Below are 8401 nucleotides of genomic sequence, written 5' to 3'. Positions count from 1 at the left end.
AGCTCCTCAAAAATTTATTCGAAGGAACCACATTTGCCGGTTGTTGGGCAGTCTTCTATCAGCTGGGAATGTGGAATACAATTTTCTCTTGTGAACAGCTTTGGCAAACTCGTCTTATAAAGCCGAGCATTCGAAGGTCTAATCTTATTGCACGTTTTGTGGCTAATGGATATCATCTTTCTACCCGACGTCTACCGCGCAACAATATCAGAAAATACCTGTTAGTTGGTTCGACAAATTTTAAAATTCCAAAGTTGAGAGCTATCTTCTTGCATGGTTATGGGGTAAATCGACGTAGCCCTTCATAAAACGTGCTATTTTCAGACTGATACGTGATTTCATGAGTGCCACCCATTTCCATCTGCCGTGCTTCTCCAACAAACCTACAGTGGCATACTTTTCAGGATATCACTCATAATATATCCGTTCAGTTTGCAGCTGGTTCGTTTTCTAGTGTAATGGAGCTAAAGTTGTGCAATTCAGAATAACGGCCATCAGAGTAGAGAGTACCAGGTGGAACAGTTCTCTCCTTATCTAAGCTTGAATATTTCTGATTCGGGTGTAGCTTTTGCCGGAATCTAGGATTTTTGTTCTTTCAGTCAGAGAATGGCGTGCGTGGTAATCACGTTTACATCCTTTGGCACTGAATTTTACGGCGATTCCTGTGGTCAACTGTGTTCTCATACGTGGCAATTTATCCGGATATCGAAAAACAAAACTTTCATTTTATTTCTCAGAAACGTAAATATGAAAATTGTTCTAAATAGCCGTTTATTCTTAAAAACATTTATTTGGCTTTTTGAGTGCGTTTTAGCCCGCACTTAAACATTTCCAACCTCATTTTTTATAATTCCATTTCGTACTGGAATGTTTATTCATTTCAAACAAGCCATTATGCCTCCTTGTTTGCTGAAATAATGGTGGTGTAAAACAGGCTGATCAAGAGCAGGACATGCTTATCGATGGTTGAGGTCCCAGTAAAAATCTTGGTGGGTGATTTATTCCAAGTCCCGATTCACGGCCTCCATTTCAAGATTTCGTACTGTTCTCTGAAAGTTATCTGTTGAAATATTTGGAGATTTATAGAGCATTAATCTGGAATATGGGTGTGAAGAGTTACTGAAAAAATGCTATTTTGCTTGTCGCCAGCCCTAACGTACATAAATATGGTCGCAACGAAAAAGACCAGGATAGGTAGCCACACGTGGACTCTTTTTTGCTGACAGAAGAAAAATTTTGTGCTTGATGGGAAGTTTTGAGATTATCAAGGGATGTACAAACCTAAACCCTGCTAGTGGGCTATCTATCGCTGTCAAACCAAAGTTAGAGAACGGACTAAACCGCACTTGAGACTAGAGAAACATAAAATCACTAGCGGAGGTTATGTCTTTCTAATGAAAAATACAATGTTTCTCATGATATTCAACTAAATGCCCAAGTTGCTTCCCGAATGATACTGCATTCCGACAGATGGCAACCCATATGCTTCAAGCTACAAGTCTGTTTGACTCAGCGTTGGGGGAGCGTTAGTTTCGATTGAAAGGTCTACCTCTTTCAATGACACGGACATAACTATTTGTCTTCTGTCATATGCTGGCCACCAATGCCGCTCACCAAACGTCGATCGGTTGGTTTATGGGCTCAGGGCTGTCAAACACGACTGACTAGCTGCACATCTTTTTGAGCCAACATGTCTTGGGCTCAGTTGGGATGGTGTTTTAGTAACACATTTTCAGCACCAGTGTACGTACCGTGCGTTTTGGAGAGCCCGACACAGCTCCACCTACCAATCGTTGTATCCTGGATAGAGGATGGTGAAATTCATGTTTACCGCACACGCAAGTTCCCGAGGAAGGAGAAGCAACGCCGCCTTGTGTGCACCATCCGAAAGCGAACGCGCCTTCAATTCAGAATATCCCACGGTCCTCCGGAATATGAGAAACTTTCTGAAGCCGCTGGCTAGAAATATGAAGTGATACCCTAGTTGTGCTAGCTTACAGTAACTTCTGCCTAGCGTATTGCGCATTCGGCCTAAGTCCACCGCAACTAACTTTCTGTGATCCCATCCAAGGCGTTCTTTTACCACCGAACAGTAAAAAAATAGGTAACTGCTGTTTTAGTCATCTTTACATAAAACGTTCAGGGAATACACGGTCGAAAAATAAACGAGTTACGTTTTTTGATGATGGATTCATAGTGTGCAATAAATCGGTCACTTAAATAGTTCCGGATGCGTTATTGCCTGGCCGTCTGACTTTACGCATTCTCTATCTTCCTTGAAAATTAACTCAGAGAATATATAAGCCGAACTATGCAGAGATGCCCCATCAAGATGTGATTTATAAGACAATTTGCCGGTAGAATCATCAGCGTTCTTCGCCTTGGCTAACAATTTGATGGGAGTTACCAAGCTTATCACCACACACTCAGTGAGCCGAAAGAATGCTTTCGTAACTATCTCTAACAGACCCAAAAATTATGGTTATGTAAAAGTCACAGACAGCAAAAAGAGGAAATTCAGCGGTAAAAATTTAAATTGTACTATTGAATAGGAAAGGAAGCTATTTTTTGGAGTCGTGATGCAGCTAAAGGTTTGATCACTTCAGAATGGATGTTTTTGTATATTTTAATAGCAAAATGTGCTCTATAGTGTAGCCGCCTATGTTCTTCGTCATTAGATTGGGTCCTGCCCTCCACACTTCTCTTGTTTCTACTGGCACATTTGCCAACACAGATACTTGTGTTACAAAATTCTGCTATTCTGCAACACGCAGGCTTTTCATTTAGCAATGAGCGTTTTCTGGTTGCTCTCTTTAGACTTTGCTATTCAAATCGTGTGTTGGTCTTAATTATACAGTATAACAATCAAATTGTACCATCCGGTACTTTTCACTCGGTTGTGTGGGCCCCTATATTTGGCTTCAAAGGAGCTGTGTAAAAACAACTGAAGCTTTGCATCGTAAATAAATGTGCTTGGCATAATGCAGCAGACAATCCACTTAGATGACTCAGACGAACTGGAGGTGATTAAGAACCAAACTCCCTTGCTACCATCTCACAATAAGCTTTTGCGGGTAGCATTCGTCGCTAGCTAGATCTAATAAATTTTGTCTCTAGGCCTGGACTATCCAGGAGAAGGGATGTGCTTTGATATGCACCAGGTAACTAAAACCATTCCAATGCTCGTGCACGCCATCGGAGCAAACCTAACGGGGAATTTTATGCCAAAAACCCAGCACAACTTGCCCATCGACACGACTGACCATAATATGGTTGACGCTGGCGAAGACTTGAAGTCCGACTTGATAACAATATGCGTGGGCGATTTTAATGGAATTAACCGCTGTACTTGTAATGAGATCCCCGAAGACTCATTAGGCATCGTAGATTTATTTCAGTTAGAAACTCACCGCATGTGATTAGAAACCTAGTACGTCTTACTTCCTAATCGTCCGCGTTAATATCTTATTCAACAGGTTCGCGATTGAATGCATCTTAAAACTGAGCAAATTCAGTATCAAAAAGTCTCCCATTCTTTCCACAAATCAGACAATTATAGTTTGAGTGGAAGTTGACTTTAGGTAGCTTAAAAGTTACTAATGTATGACCCACTTCAAGCTTTTTTCTAGCGCTTCTTTGTGAATTTTTGTCGCTGTTGGCCAAGGTAATTTTCAGACGCACATGTTCAAAACCTGATGGCTTGTGCTTATGACAGAAAACTGATTTTTCGGGACTCAGAGAACGAAAGCTTATACAAAAACAATAAGTGGCAAGTACTGAATTAAGTTTGAAATGTTTATCTAAGCTCACTCCCTCGGTCAGTTTACCTATCGTCAAAAATCACTTGAGCGTTTAAACACAAGTAACTAAGTAAGCAAGGTCCTCATCTCATTCATTTCTAAGAATGCAAAAGCAAAACTAGGTTCAGTTTATGCAACCAGTCGTAGCCTTAGCATGTCATTGAATGAAATAAACATGATGTACACCTCAGAGTCGTAGCCCCAATGAAGCAAATTACCTTCAACAACTCTGTATTTTGTACCGAGCTACCGAGGAAAAACTCCCCTAATCTCCTAATGGAAACTTTCGTGGTTTCTGATTACCTTAGTGTATTATATGTGTTGAACGTCAGAAAAATAAGTTTCAGTGTACACATCAAAATCTACCGAAACGCAATACTGGAACGACAGGAGTATATTTCTGTCTATTCGATCATGTTGTACTCATACTACACTATCTAACAAGGGCTCATGAGACTGATGAGAATAAAAACTGGTTTCTGACGACCATAAAAAAGCAATGAAAAGTCTGGGGGATAAGTGACTTCAATTTGCCCAATGTTTGAAAATGAAATCTTTGCAGTATCTTGAAGTATCTTGAAGTGACATTCTTCCGTCCCTTACACCATTCTACGTTACCCTTAGTGCGCAACTTCTTACAATACAAAGGCGGTGATGAAGGGTCAAGCTGTGTTTCGAACAGATTAATTTCTGTAAAGTTAATTAGTTATTTGCCGAAGAAGTAGTCGAAATACTTTTTGGTAGAGTTGCCAGAAGACATGCGGCTGCTGTGATGAAAGACTTTTTATTGTTTCTCTTCGTCTGTTGGCTTCTTATGCTAATTCCTTCAATTACTGACTCGCCAAATACCACTCGTGTTAACAGCTAGGTAATCAAAAGTGACACCATCTAGTGTATTGGGAATTCCGTTGCAAAATCTAGTTGGATATTTCTAATCTGTGGATCAAAGGAGTGGTAAGGTTCTCAGAATGTACCTGAAATCACGATAAGTTACAAAAGTGCTTCTTGATAAATGAAGCGGAAGATGGACGAAAAAGCCAAAGTATTTCAGAAATAATTAAGTAGTCCAGGCTGGTTGAATTTTCCCCCAAGCCTGCGCTCTCCTGCTCCATTAGAAATAATTAAATTTCCAAACTTAATCGCTCGTCGAAATTGGTAAAAGAATTGTTGAGTTGTTGACAAAGTTTTGCAAACTGTCGCCGTAGTATTTTACTGTAGCCACTGACCTGCGTATCACACTATTCATGGAAAAGATGGTCCCCATAATTGACGCCTGAGACACATTCCACGGATTGGTCCTCACTTACGAATGCACGCCGCATTTTGAAGAGGTGGTTAGCTGTTGAAACACAGCTTGTCTTACCTAGACTGAAAAACTTGTTTTACTCTGTCAAATTAGCTATATCATACCAGCTAAATGAAAATTGCTTTGAAACTTGTGTGCGCACCTGCGTGACTGCACAAAAATGGAGAACGATAGCTCACTAAATAACTAACTCACTTAAGATTTTATTCTCTCAGGATGGCATCCGGTAGTACAGACTAAATTTTGTGAATGTGTCTATATTTGCGTCTTACGCCTCGTCAGGATATTCCTCTGTATAACCCTCGGTGTATCTGTCCAACATTTTATCGATCCGCCTACTCACCTATCTGTTTACTTGATCATATGTTGTACAACGCGATTCCCCATTTTTGTTATTTCGGTTTGGCGCCTATACCGCCTTTCTTGTTTTTGACCCGATCATGAACCGTTCTTTGACCTTGTCACCGCACGTGTTGTTCAAGTCAACACGTGGTTTCACTGTCTTGGAAACACATGGCGTTGAGTCGGTGTTAATCTTGGGATCCGCTATAAATTAATGGCTTCTAAACCTCTGTATGGAAGCTGGCGCAGTCTCACGATCTGAGGTTTGTACAGTCCAATTATTTTATTAATGTATTTATAGTACCGCATCTGAAGATAAACTTCTGTTTGAATGACTTGGCTTTCGGGGTTTTCGGGGTAACTCATCGTGGTCCAGTAGATCGCTGGAAACAATCTACAGCATCTTCATTGTTTTTAACTTTTAATTTTCATTATTTTATGGGGAAATAGTTTTCGGGGTAGCTCAACCTGGTCCAGTAGACTGCTGGAAACAATCTATAGCATCTTCATTCTTTTTAATTTTTAATTTTCATTATTTTATGGGGAAATAAGCAGTTAACCAGTGCCTTAGATCTGCATGACAATGAGATACTACTCAGTGAACATAGGATTTTACTGTCAGGCTCACTGCAAAGATAATGCTCTTTTATTCTACTTACTTCACCCTATTCAACCTTAATCTGGGGAAATATTTCCTGTTCAGTTTAATTGCTACCCACAAGTTTGGTTTTCCTGTGTTGTCCTCTTTTCTCTATATAAGGACAAAACAGAAGGGATGAAACCACAGGTTTATCTAACATGGTCATCGAGACTGGATGTTTATCTTGGACTAGAGTTTTGTTATCCGGTGCTTTCTGGACCTTGCTAGTGAAGATTCAGGCAAAGCTGCATAAAACTGGAGTCGTCTTTTGTGAATACAAGGTCAACACAGAATTTTAGTTGTTTCCAGGATGAGGCTGAGTAAGTTATGCACTGTGTTAAGGTCATCTCAAATGGGCAGGCCTTTGTCCAAACGTCAGACTATCTATCGTATTGTGATCACTTCCGGTCACCTCTAGCCCGACTGCTTCATCTCCTCAGGCCACGACTGGTAATCTGTGACTTTATTGGCATCATTAGTAAAAAGCTACAACTTATTCTTTTTTTACTGAGTTATACTAAAAACTGATACTTCAACGTGACAGGGAGTAGCTGTATATGAAAGCCAATTCAGGTCTAAAATATAGTTGATTGGAACACTAGGACCACGCCCATCTGAAGGGCTCGGAATTGGGGATAAGCCTTTGAGGAATTCAGAAACCCTACAACGTGGAGGAACCATTCCTAGGAATTTTTGGAAGTATCAGTATATAAGGGATCTTTTGTTTGGACGTCTCAATCGAAGCTCAACATTAACTCGTGTAATGCTACTTACGGCAAGTAAATGGGAGGTCGTGCTCGTAAATATCACTTCACATACAGGTAAAGGATTGAACATTTCACCACTGCAATTAAAGTTTCATGACAAGCAACATTTGTTCGAGTATCCATGATTACAATTATCGCATATTTGCACTCTGCTGTGATTGGTTAAACCCACCTCAGCTGGACATTCTAGGTGGCATGACTTTTCAGAGTTGTCCAAGTGTATACCGTGACTCAACTGTAGTTTCAGGAACAATCTTCCATTCGAAAGAAACCTTACATCCTGAAACTTGTTGTATTCAAACCAACATTTCCACTAGTTTTGCGTGGATATCTAACGTTCTAGTTTCCCCCTGAGGAACACTTTTGACAAAACATTAGTAAACTTATAAATAAGCTATAAACGTGCGCCGGTTATTGAAAGTATCCGAAGGATACATTCCGTGAAACACTACAAACATGCAAAAAGCCAGAATGTGTAAAAAGGACTCAAATATGTCATCTAAATCGGAGAAGTGACGTGAAAAGCAACGCATCTTTTTGCCTGTTCTACACAAGTTCACGAAAATCTACATTCAACATATCTCATCAGAATATTACCACTAAATTGTGGTATGAACAGAATCAAGATCACATCGCGTTCTTTCCATGGAGATATATCAGATAAAGGGATCTTGTTTCGTCCCACTTTTGGTGTGAAACTTTTGAACAGCTGGATATAACTATGGCTCAATGAATCATTTGTCGCGCCTAATTGTTACGGTACCGTTCGGATTTCTGAAGTCAAATTTAACATATTTTCTTTTCCGCTTGCATTTCGTGAACGATAGTAGAAAACCTGATAAAGAGATGTGCAAACAACGCAAAGTGATTCAACATCAAAACTCTCAGACTGACATCGTGGTGCTCTGGTTAATTTTCTGTCGCCCCCAAAGTCGTGTTTTTTATGACTTTGCAAGCGCAGCTGTCTCATTTTTATAAGCATACAACTCCTGGATGGACCCTAATTGGCGGGCCATAAAAGTCACCACAGTAGTGTAGAGATGGCTGATTGTCTTGACAACGCCTGACTGGAGCTAATCAGCCCCACACCAGCACATCTCGACCAGCGCCGTCTTACGTTAGCTTTGCAGAGATGAGCATATCGACCGGCTAATACGACGGTTTGGTAACCTATCTCCGTAGTCTAGTATAGTGATCCATTTTAATGGACCTTTGAAATCAAGTGCGACGTCCGAGGTCATTCGCACACACACCTTGATGTGGAATGTTTCTGTTATCCGGGCAAACTTTTTTAAAACATTGATGTGGGTTGATACGTGTGCACAAGCATCATCAGCAGTTTGCGGAGTCTAAACCACAGTTTAGGTAATCTTAACGGCAACCGAGTGCGCTTGAGTGAAGGAGATCCAAACGGATGGTCGGATACCCATCGAAAACGTTTGAAAAACATGCTAATAGAATACGCACCCCGTTGAGCACATCCTACTGGGATTTGCACCGTACTACTAGTGATCTCTTAAGTCTGTCAGCAGATGAATACTAACGG

This window comes from Opisthorchis viverrini (assembly GCF_000715545.1).
Source record: "Opisthorchis viverrini unplaced genomic scaffold opera_v5_171, whole genome shotgun sequence".
NCBI lineage: Eukaryota > Metazoa > Platyhelminthes > Trematoda > Opisthorchiida > Opisthorchiidae > Opisthorchis > Opisthorchis viverrini.
This window is presented reverse-complemented; position numbering follows the sequence as displayed.